The 13,027-nt window shown below is 38.7% G+C and overlaps 1 protein-coding gene across 2 annotated transcripts in view; it reads left to right on the forward strand.

The window, feature by feature from the left end:
* Positions 1–13,027, forward strand: part of LOC108703061 (partitioning defective 3 homolog B) — a 407,382-nt gene that overhangs the window by 112,166 nt on the left and 282,189 nt on the right. The gene's annotated exons all lie outside the window — the stretch shown is intronic.

The raw sequence follows: 13,027 nt of genomic DNA on the forward strand, positions 1-13,027 counted from the left end.
TCTCATTGGAACATAATATATACAGGGCCAAGTAAGAATTGCTGTACTGCTGGCATTGAAGTGAGGGAAGTCACTGGCTTGTATGGCTGAAGGTTCCACCAGGTCTATAGTCAATTGATGGTGTGTTCTTTGGCATAGACTGGTCTTTTTAATGTACTATTTTTATGTTCATGATGAACAGAAACCTACAGAAACAATTTTGCACAAAACTCTCCTGACCTCTTTCTCAGTACAGCTTTATACTTGTAGTATTAGATCTCCAATCTATTAGATTTTAAAATCAGCTCAGTGCTCAGAATTGGATTCTGACCAATTTTACATAAATATTATTTGTTGGGGCTGCCTGGATAAGTGGGGAAATGTTTTCAAGAAGAGTCCACGTCTAGTTGCTTTAACCTTAACTCTGGACGTGAGTCCATTAGTAGCTCTAGTAGGACTAATAATATAGTATGATGACATGTAACTGATACTTTAATTATATAAAAATGTTAAATATTTTTGCACCAAAATGTGGTTTTGAACTGATGTAAAGTAACTGCCTCTTTCTACTGATTGTTGCTTCTAAAAAGAGAAGTGCACCATGTAAGCCATAGTATTAAGAGCAAATATTGGACAGCAAATACATAATCATATTACCGTATATACTCGAGTATAAGCCGAGTTTTTCAGCATCCAAAATGTGCTGAAAAAGTCTACCTCGGCTTATTCTCTGGTAAGAGGGCAGTAGCTGAGATTGCAGTCACTTTTAATCATTCCTATACCAACAGTTCACTTGGGGAGAGACTGCAATATCCCACAATGCCCTCTGTTGGTTATATGAAAGAATAACAGTGCGTCCTCTGCTGGTTATATGAAAGAATAACAGTGACTGCAAAATCACACAGTGCCATCTGTTGGTTATATGAAAGAATAACAGTGCGCCCTCTGTTGGTTATATGAAAGATTAACAGTGACTGCAATATCACACAGCGCCCTCTGTTGGTTATATGAAAGAATAACAGTGCGCCATCTGTTGGTTATATGAAAGAATAACAGCGACTGCAATATCACACAGCGCCCTCTGTTGGTTATATTAAAGAATAACAGTGACTGCAATATCACACAGCGCCATCTGTTGGTTATATGAAAGAATAACAGTGACTGCAATATCACACAGCACCCTCTGTTGGTTATATGAAAGAATAACAGTGACTGCAAAATCACACAGTGCCATCTGTTGGTTATATGAAAGAATAACAGTGCGCCCTCTGTTGGTTATATAAAAGATTAACAGTGACTGCAATATCACACAGCGCCCTCTGTTGGTTATATGAAAGAATAATAGTGTGCCCTTTGTTGGTTATATGAAAGAATAACAGTGACTGCAATATCACACAGCACCCTCTGTTGGTTATATTAAAGAATAACAGTGACTGCAACATCACACAGTGCCATCTGTTGGTTATATGAAAGAATAACAGTGACTGCAATATCACACAGCACCCTCTGTTGGTTACATGAAAGAATAACAGTGACTGCAATATCACACAGCGCCCTCTGTTGGTTATATTAAAGAATAACAGTGACTGCAATATCAAACAGTGCCCTCTGTTGGTTATATGAAGGATTAACAGTGATGGCAATATCACACAGCGCCCTCTGTTGGTTATACGAAAGATTAACAGTGATGGCAATATCACATAGCACCCTCTGCACATGGTAGTGGGACAGTGGGACAATGCACACAGTAATCCGTTTGGCAATTCTCTGTCACCATCAACTTTGCAAAGAAGTCCGGTTGATCGCTGGGGGGGGTCGCTTTGGCAGAATGTGCGCTGCTGGGAGACAGGGCTGTAGTTGTGTCTAGGCTTATACTAGAGTCAATAAGTTTTCCCAGTTTTCGTAGGTAAAATTAGGTACCTCGGCTTATACTCAGGTCGGCTTATACTCGAGTATATACGGTATATATACATATATATATATATGTGTATATATATATATATATATATATATATATATATATATATATATATATATATATATATATAATACATAATTTAAAGCTTGAATCTAGTATCAAAATATCAAATTGGGATTCTCCTCCACTAAATGACATTCATGCAGAGCCCCTTTGGCCACAGCTCCAGGGGCCAGCTAACTAGTTTATTGAAACCATGGCTCTAGTGTGCTCTGGTACGAAACTAGTCCATACATCTAATGAACAGCAACTTTAACTGCCACAAATGACTGATGTTGTGCAAATGCCCTTCTGCATATAATGAAATCTTAAATCACATTTCAGATTTCTTTCATTATGCTAATCATCAAGGATATAAACAGTGTATTTTAGTAATAATACAATTTATAGTGTCATATCTTATTGTAAGGATGAGCTAATGGTAATTAGTTCTTTGATTATCCTCACAACAGCTTGGCATTTACAATTAGAAGAACTAATTAGCTGAGAAATAAATGATAAACTGAAGGATGGATTTTAAGGCTAGATGAAAGCACAGTGGACCCTTTGAGACTAAAAAGCTTGTTGTTGTAACCAACATTTGTGTCACTAGAATTTGAGAATATTTCCTTCATTAGTGCACCTGTCATCATGTTGATGCCTGAAAAAATCTTTGCCTCCATGATAGCAAAATGGCTAAAGGATGCACAGTGTAGTCTGCCTTCTTTCTCATCCAGAAAGCACAAATCTTTTTTTCAAAAATCAGATTGCAATTTGTATACCTCCTTAACCTGAGCCCATATACAGGCCCGGATTTGTGGCAAGGTCACAAAGGCGCAGGCCTAGGGAGGCAGAAATTCAGGGGCGGCATGCCACCCAGCCATCAGCACCTGATACACGTAGGACAATTGTACATCTACAGCACGCCAAACTCTGGTGCTGAGCGGGATGCGAGGGGAGGGAGATGGAAAAGGGGCGGGGTAAGGAGCAGAGCCAGCCTAGGGACGCCATGTATGTAAATCCGGCTTGCCCATATACAGAATGTCTGGTAGCATCTTATTCTGTATATCATGACTTGCAGTAATATCACATCAACAAGCCATTTGTAGCTGCTGTGATAGCTATGTAGAATAGCAGTGTGCAGGCCAAATCTCTCTATGCATGTTCTGTTTACAGCCCAGATTATATGGTTGCATTGGGTAATCTCATATTGCCCAACATTTTGGAATTAGAAAGAGGGGCGAAACATTTAGACCATGCCCATTTTGTTGTGTCACCCCCTCCCAAATGTCCCATGGTATGGGTAATCTTTTATCTGTTGCTCCCCATATACGCTGTTAACATTGTTCCTGAGAAATGTACCCTGCCCCGGCCTACTGTATATTATTAACACCCAGGGTCGGACTGGGTGGCCCACCGGGGCTGCTCTCACAGGCCCCCCTCTGGACCGTGCGTGTCTGCATGTGTGCAAGCACGCACACTGGGTGCGGATCTGGGCTGGCGGGGCCCACAAGAGCTGTGGGTTTGAGATGAAACCATAAGCAGAAACTGGAAAACTTAAAACTTAAAAAAAAGTAAAGACTTACTGTGTATTTAACCAATAAGGCCTGCAAGCAGCTTGCTCCAATCATTTCATCTCTCTTTGTGCTTTTATTACCTTTGAACTGTTAGCTTGTGTAACCCAGTCTTTAGAGACCTATATTGTGTTCTTTAGTGCTTTTTGTGTTGAATAATACTCCACCAAAATGTCACGCAACAGCACCATAAATTTAATTTTCAAGCTTAATTTTTCATTTTTATATTGTTGTATTACAGTTTAGGTGATTTATTAGTGTAACTTATAAATTACAAACATCATCTGAAAATACATTCCCACCTCAGATGTATAATTTATTTTTCCCCACAAAGCAATGTGGTCAGTTTCAGGATAACATCAATAGAATGTAATGCCTTGCATAGCTGCATTCTACAAGCTGCTTATTCTTGACATACAGTACCAGCCCATCAAGTAAATGTATCCGTTTTTAATTCCTTTGAACATCAATTATGAAGAATATAATGGATTCCTAACGTAAGTTTTTTTTGTTCTCCCATGTAGTCTAAAGCAGTTCTTGTTCAAAATCTCACATTACTGTCATAGGATTTTCATCCACCTTAATTTCCTGCAAAACCTTATTATACGCCAGTACTGATATAGAATATGCCTTTCCCATGGCCTTTTGGTCTGCTTATAAGGACAATTAGCTATTGTAATTATATTTGCACAAGTCAATGTTTTTCTCAGTAAATATATTTCTAATATATACTGACATAAAATTTACATCAGATGTTGGTTACAACCCAAGTGATCCGCATATACAAAGAATTCAACACAGAAAAGTCTACACATTATGTTATGTGTAATAAAGTGGAACGACACAGGAGATAAATGTTGAACACGCTTACTGAAATGTATTTAATCTTTAGTAGAAAAGCCTTTGGGGCAAATTCACTAAGATGCGAAGTTGCGCCAGGCGCAACTTCGCCGCACTTCGCCAGGCGTAGTTTCGCCAGCGCTTCGCAAATTCAATAAAATCCGAAGTTGCGCACAGGGGTAGCGTAAGGTTGCGGAGTTGCGCTAGCGTTGTTTCGCTATATAAAGCGAAGTTGCGCTAGCGAAGGCTAATTTGCATACGGCGCGAAATTCAAATTTCAATGGAGGAACACGTATCTGCACTACAAATGCCTAGAAAACCTTCAAATCGGCAAATAAAAATTTTATTTTGCCCTACACATGTGCCCACTGTCTAGGTAAGTTGCCATGAGTCAGGAAATGTAGGGGGGAGGAAGGGGAGCCCCAAAAATTTTTCGATCTTTTTCAGCCTATCAGCCATCATGTAGAAAACACGCCAGCGTTTTTTGGAAGAAAAAAAAAATTTTGACTTTTTTTTTAAACAATCCCTATCTACTCTATTGCTCTTCGCCAGGTCTGAGGTGGCGAAGGAAGTCTAGCGTAAAAGGTAGCGTTCGCTACACTGCGCAAGTTAGTGAATTTGCGTAGTTTCGTCGCTAGCGAAGATTCGCATGGCGTAAGGTTGCGAAGTAACACTAGCGAAACTACGCCAGCGTTCGTTAGTGAATTTGCGCAGTAGCAAAAATGCCAAACGCTAGCGAATTAACGCTAGCGTTCGGCGCTTCGCGCCTTAGTGAATTTGCCCCTTTGTTGGTAATGACAGCTTCAAAACTCCTCCTGTATGGAGAAACTAGTTGGAAGCATTGCTCATATTTGATTTTGGCCCATTCTTCCACACAAACTGTCTTCAAATCTTGAAGGTTCCAGGGACCTCTTCTAGGAACTCTTGTCTTCAGGTCTTTCAATAGATTTTTCAGTTGGATTCAAGTTGGGTGTGTGACTGGGCCATTTTAGCAGCTTTATTTTCATTCTCTGAAACCACTTGAGAGTTTCCTTGGCTGTGTGTTTGGGATCATTGTCTTGCCGAAACGTCGACCCTTGTTTCAACTTCACTGGTAGATAGCAGCAGATTCAAGAATGTCCTGGTACATTCCTCTTTTCATCCTTCCTTCAATTCTGTGAATAAAGTCTGTCAGTACCATATGCTGAAAAACAGCCCCACACCATGATGTTCCCTCCTCCAAACTTCACTGTTGGTATGGTGTTTTGGGGGTGATGTGCAGTGCCATTTCTCCTCCAAACATGCTGTGTGCAATGTCATCCAAAGATAATTTATTTGGCTTGTCCAAATGTTGTGCAGCAAACTTTAAACAAGCTTCAACGTGCTTTTTCTTCAGCATTGGAGTCTTGCATCATGATTGTGCATAAAGGCCATGTCAGTTGAGTACATTATTTATTGTTTCTTTGAAACAGCTCTACCTGTTAATTCAAGGTCTTTCTGAAGCTATCTGCAAGTGATCCTTGGCTCTTGGACAACTCCTGATTTTTATTTTGACTCATCTGCAGGCCCGAATGTGTGGAGAGGCCACCAAGGCCCGGGCCTAGGGTGGCAGGATTATACGGGGCGGCATGTTGCCCAGCCACACCCACATGCTGATATTAATTTGCCCTGATGTGGGGCAGGGTTCCTTTCTAAATACTGACAGATTTCAGCAGGTGTCTTAGCTTTGCATGCCTTTCTGCACCTCCTTTTCTTCATGTGTTCAATACTTATTCCCTGTGTCATTCCACTTTACTACACATAAATTAATTTATGTTCTTGTATGTGTGAATTACTTGGGTTGTTACCAAAATTTGGTGTAAATTTCAGGTCAATAGCCCCATTGAGTTCAATACTTATTTGCACTGCTGTATATATGTGTGTATGTGTAGATCACTTAAATACAATATCAGATTATCTGGCAGTGAGCTCTGACTGACTGACCAACTCTTTACACAATTGACCATCTTTACAATGGTATTGTTGTTTGCTGTTGAACATGAACCCATGGTACTCTGTACTGTGTATTTTGTCTTGTTCAGTGTTTCATTTAATCTTTCTCTGACTTTGATTACCTTATTCAGGTATGGGATCCGTTGTCTGAAAGCCTGTTATCCAGAAAGCTCCAAATTATATAAAGACCATCCTCCATAGACTCCATTTGATGATTTCATTTTCTCTATAGTAATAAAACAATACCTTGGATATGATCCCAACTAAACTACTGTACATACTGTAGCTCTGCATTGGTGTCAAAACAGTCCTACTGGGTGTATTTAATGTTTAAATGTATTTTTAGTAGTTTTAGAGTATGATAATGCAAATTACAATAAGATTCCTTATCTGGAAAAGAAACCCAGGTCCATAGCATTCTGGATAATAAGTCCCATAACTGTAATACCTTTTCTTGTTTTACTTATTTTGCTAAACTTTTGTTAGATGCCTGATATATTCTTTGCATTGTTAATTGCTCAATCTCACTTTCATTCTCAACATTTAAAATAGATGTGCTTTTCCTTATTGAGCCAAGTGTTGCTCCTTATTTGCAGTTATAGCTAAGGGGTGCTCAGTCATAGCCTAATAAAAACTTTAAGAGCACCCATTAAAAAGTGTTAACAACCTAAGTGCCAGGGCCCATTTTCTCATCAATTGGCAACTTTTATATTTCCATTTTTAGTATAGACCCTTTCACAACCACAGGGGCTTCCAAGCATCATTGCAGACAATCATGAAAAATAATAGACTGAAATTGCAAATGCTGCATAGAATCTTACTAGTACTAGACAGCTATTCTAAAAAAGTATATTCACTACAGTTTTAGCATTGTTTTGTAAAGGGATAGATTTTTTCCCCATATATAATACAAAAAACTTGTATTGTATGTCAATTATGCATCTATAACTGCTAGTTGTAATGCACAATTATAATGCCTAATAATTAACAGCTATAACTTTTTAGTTGATGCGGTCGATTCGTTGTAATCCGATCGCTTAAAGTGAACCTGTCACCCAGACACACAAATTTGTATAATAAATTAAACAAGAAATCCAATTTCTACTTTTTTTTAACGTATTCATAGCTGTTGTAAGTTCATTTAAAAATCTCAGCTGTCAATCAAATATTGTCTGCCCCTCCTCTATACCTTGGGCATAGAGTCGGGGCAGATAATTACTTTTACTTTTCTTTTACCACTTCCCCACATTCCCCCGTTCTGTTAACCATTTAATTGTGCATCCAGGGCATGGGGAAGGACATCGAGTCTCCCTTTCTGGTGCACATACAAGATTCTGAGATGATACAAGACTTGCCTTAATAAAAGTGTCCACAAAATGGCTCCTGCCTGCTTGCTATAATTATGAATTCCCAGACTGAAGGAAACAAGATTCAGATAATTTATATAGTGTAATTAAAGTTCATTTTGCTTGACTAATGTGATAAAATAGGATTTTGAATATTTTTTTTTCGGTGACGGGTCCCCTTTAAGTGGATCTAGTAGTGTATGGCCACCTTTACACCCAGATGCAGAAAACACTAATTTAAGGAATTATGAGCATCGACAAATCTGACCTGTGGGTAAAATACTGCTAATATAAATGTACTGTAAATCAGTAATCTGAATAGGGAAAGGCAATATGTAATATTTCTTTTCTGGGTTTTTGTATTTATTTCCAATAGTGTGTATACTGCATATACTGTATTTTTGGAATACAAAATTTTAACAAAGAAACAAGTTACACAGCATATTACATTTTGATTACAAACTAAGGGACCAATATAATGACTGCTCAAATCTCGAGCAGTCATTGATTTAAGGAAGTCACGTAAGGTTGGGGGGAAACTATCTAAAAGTTGCCAAACTTTTTCTTATTTAGGAAAGCATACTCCTTAATTAACAAGGTTTCTTTCCCTGAAACCTCATGTGAGTTCCTTAACTCATGCAGGGTTTCCTTAATGACTGCTTGAGCTGAAAGGTTTTTTTTTTTTATAATAATAATAATAATAATAATAATAATAATAATAATAATGCAGCAACACATTTTGGATAAGGGGCATGTTTCCCACTGTGTTGAATCACTTTGTAATCCCTTTGAGAACTAAAGAGATCAGTTTTGAAAGTGAAATGTTGTCCGATACTTGCTCGATATAGAATTTCAGTTGCTTATCAGTTTGGGGTTTCCTTTTGTTATTTTTCCTTATATTATGCTCCAAATGTTTTCAGTGGGTGACAGGCAGACCAGTTTAGTACCTGGACACTCTTACTGCAGAGCCATGCTTTTGGTATATTTACAGAATTCGGTTTAGCTATTGTCTTGTTGAAATAAGCAAGGCCTTCAAAAAGATGTTCTCTATGTGATAGCATATGTTACTCCAGAACCTGTATATATGGCTCAGCATTGTGCCTTTGCTGATGTGCAAGTTCTTTATGCCATGTGCATGAATGCACCCCCATAACATTACAGATGCTGGCTTTTGAACTGTGCACTGATAACAAGCATGATGGACTTTCTCTTAAGCCAAGAGATTGCGCCTTCCATGATTTCCAAAAATAATTTCACAATTTGATTCATCAGACCATGGTTTCTTCATTGCATGGTAGAGATTTAACTTGCATTTTGGGATGCAGTGAATAGTTCACAGCCTGTGGTTTTGGGTAGTTTTCTTGATCCAATACAGTGATTTCTACTACAGAATCGTGTGTTTTTAATGTAGTGCCATCTGAGGGTCCAAGATCTCTGCTATCCTATATATTCTTGGGACCATGTGTACAGAGATTTCTCTGGATTTTCTGAAATTTTTAATGATATTATTTATGTAGACGATGAAATGCCCAATTTCTACAGGTAGATAACAGATAAACTCTGTAATACACAATGGTATTCTTCAGAACTTATTCCTTATCTACTGCATCTCCCGTGCTTGAATTGCTGACCCCATGGCTACACAGCAGCTTAATAATATAAGCTATAGTTATGTTTTGTACGTGAAGACACCAGTTTTACCTGTGCAGGGCAACAGTACAATGTATTCTCATTCATTTAAAACACTTTTTGATGTTACTGTTTCTTTAATAGAAATGGATGCCATTATTTTTATTGTTGTTTCTTCACTTGTAAAGGGACTGTATATTCTTAACAGACACAGTTTAATTCATTAAGGGGCACATTTACTTAGCTCGAGTGAAGGAACAGAATAAAAAATACTTTGAATTATTATTATTTATTAGTATTTTTTTTGGCTACTTCGACCATCGAATTGGCTACTTCGACCTTCGACTACGACTTCGAATCGAACGTTTCGAACTAAAAATCGTTCGACTGTCTCTTTAAAAAACACTTCGACCCCCTACTTCGCCACCTAAAACCTACCTAGCACCAATGTTAGCCTATGGGGAAGGTCCCCATAGGCTTTCCTATGTTTTTTTGATCGAAGGAAAATCGTTCGATCGATGGATTAAAACGAACGTACGAACGAAGGAAATGCGGTAAATCCTTCGACTTCGATATTCAAAGTCGAAGGATTTAACTTCAACGGTCGAATATCGAGGGTTAATTAACCCTCGTTATTCGACCCTAAGTAAATGTGCCCCTAAGTGTTAATTCACTGTTGCTGTGTATATACTGTAAACGTGTATAGAAGTAATCACAGTGGATTTTTGCCTGCTTCTTGGCACATAGATTGCTGGAGTTTGAGCTAAGGTCTGACAGTTTGTACCCACTTAAGTGCTTGCAGTTTTAACAGCACAAAACAATTAATAACGCAAACTCTTTCGCATGAAAAAAAACGTTGCTTTTTTATTTTTCATACTATTGCAAAATGTCAAATCATTCCGCTCATATTGTTTGTTTTCTGTATTTCATTTTGGAATTAGTAAATGCTAATGAAATTATATTCAGATCATCCATTTTACAGAAGCATTGTGTGTAAAGGATATGCTCCTTCTAACAGCTGAGGAATTCTTTGTCGTTTATCAGATAATGCCCTGTGATGGATGAAGGCTGACTTTACCCTGCACATCTTCTTTTCAGTATTTTAACTTTCATCCCAAACTAAATAAAACCAACTACAGCCTTTGACTGCCCCAGTTTCCCTGTCAATGGTTGTCTCTTGCCTAATCTAAGTTGAAAAGGTGAGGCCATCAGCAGGACATCTTGGACACTGTGATGGGAATCTAATTATTGATCCTTCTGGCCTTCAGCCCTGTAATGCAGATATGTGTCTCTTCCAGAGACTGTCAATTAAAGCAAATTGATAGAGCAAGAGACACTCCTTAGCTATCCTGTTTATTTTCAACATAAGCCTTATGTTGATATTTTCACGGATCCAACAAAGGTGTAAAATAGGAAATTATTTTTAAATTACTTTTGACTCTAAAATATGTAGGACTATTTACTGCAATAAAGTGCCCTTTTCAAATACACAGAGAGCAGCTAGATGTGAATGAGAGAGAAAAGAGAGGAAAATGTGGTTCAATGCTCCTTTTTTGTAACCCCACAATTGTTTTTCCAATCCGTTCTGTCAACTCATAGTTTAATACAGTATGAAGCATTTTGCATTGACCTCTTTATACAAGAGCACACCCTTTCTGGCGATACAGTGAGTTATTTTTGCCTTTGGATTGAGTACCCAGGTAAGCAACATATACAGTTTAGGAAAATAAGCAGCATACACCTTTTCAAAGTTAATTTACAGGTACCTGTCCCTCAACAGCCTCCCAAATAATGCACGGGTTGGCCAACACCTATAGCTGTACCCCTGTATTTGTTGGTTATATACAGTACATCTACATAGCACTGGGTAGTTTTGTAAAACGAAAAGTAATCAATTTTCATAAAAAGTAAAGCCTGCTCGCTGTGGGTTTTCATTGCCATGGTCTTCTCTCTGGGGAAATCAAGCTTTCCTAAAACAGTGGAGATCAAAATTCTGTAGTCACTTTGGAAAGCTTTCTTTTGCTTCACTGTGCAAATGTGAATTTGTGTGTATTAGGAATGTTTGCCAGCAGCTTTTCTTGCAAACCACCCCCCAATGCTAACCTGAATTAATGATAGTAATAATTAAAAGTGCACAGATGTGAGCTATACATTAAAATATATGTCTTGGATACATTTCAGGATTATCAGTGTATGTATAGTGGCTTGTTGATTCTTACCACTGTATATGCACAATAAATATCAATCAGTTCTGGGATTGAGGTGCGGTTTGAAAATTTCATCTGCATATGAGCAGCTGCTGTTCTGATAATTTTTCTTCTTTATGTGGCCCCTCATATGGCCTCAGACCTTTTGGCCAGTGGGTCAAAGATACCAGATTTCACCGTGTATGCTGATTATATTTTAATTATTAAATTATAAGTCAGTTCAAAATATACAGAGTTAGATGGGAGGGACCATTGTGCATAACATGTAGGGAGTGCCACTGGTCAAGGGCAGCAAGAGAGGGAGGCAGAAATCTGGAAAAGAATAGGTAGCATGAAAAGTGAAGAAACTGCTTTGCAAATATGATTTGTAGTTGTATTTAAATGTCATAACATTTCAGGGTTTGAAACATTATCTGCTTAGGTTTATACGGTCTATGCTAGGTTTTCTAGTTTCCTTCCACACTCTAAGGGTTAGTTCACACAAGGAGATTCGGGGAGATTTTGTCGCCTGGTGACTAATCGCCTCGTCTTCTGAGCGACAATCTCCCCGAACTGTCCGAGGCAACTTTGGGCGACTATGGAAAACTCATCGCCGCGTGTGCTTTAGCGCAGGTGACTTTTCATTATAGCCTATGGGAAAACATGCTCAGATCTGGGAGATTGTTGCTCAGAAGACGAGGCGATTAGTCGCCAGGCGACAAAATCTCCCCGAATCTCCTCGTGTGAACTAACCCTAAAAGCATACAGCCAGGTTACATGGCCTGATTAATTAAATATGGCCCCTATTGTAAGAAACCCGTGACTGTGGGCTGAGCTGTCTAAATTGGGTCCTTGAATGTTTCTTGAATATGTTTGCATGACACAGAAGTACTAGTTCCGGATTCTTTTAAGCCTAAGGTATCCTGTCAGCCATGTTGCCTATAATATCCATTTAGGAAAGATAAATAAAAAAATCACTTATGTGTCAATCTACCTGTGGCAACAGCTTTGTGCAGATGTTGTCAACTATAATTCCATTGTTTAGCAGTAACAGAACCACTAGTTCCCGAACCGAGGTGCATGCCGTGCATCCGGGAACCCCCCCTCTGGACACATTTTTTGTAGTGGGTTTTCGCCGGCGTGCCCTGATGGGGTGTGGGCTCTAGTGCAATCGCACCCACTGCACCCCCTGTTGTTAAGTGAGAATTTGATACTGGCATCAGTTATATATCATTCATGTTGTGTTTCTTTGACTGCCATAGCAAATTGCAGTTCATCTTCAGGTGAATGGTTAGTTAATCAGCCATCATGCACAAAGCAGCACTTGCCCATATGGTTTTTATTATGCTCCTTGAGGAGAAAGGCAGGGGCAGTGTGTTTACAATCACAGCATACATTCTGAGACAACGTTGTAAGTGGCTTTATAGGTCATCATGCTGAAAGTCCCTAGTGCATCATCACATTGATTGACAGTCCCATCAGGCATTGGGACACTTCATATACACAAAGACATACATCTTTTTCCTGTGTTTAGAAAAGTTTGTA

The sequence above is a fragment of the Xenopus laevis genome, chromosome 9_10S, assembly GCF_017654675.1.
Source record: "Xenopus laevis strain J_2021 chromosome 9_10S, Xenopus_laevis_v10.1, whole genome shotgun sequence".
Classification (NCBI taxonomy): Eukaryota; Metazoa; Chordata; class Amphibia; order Anura; family Pipidae; genus Xenopus; species Xenopus laevis.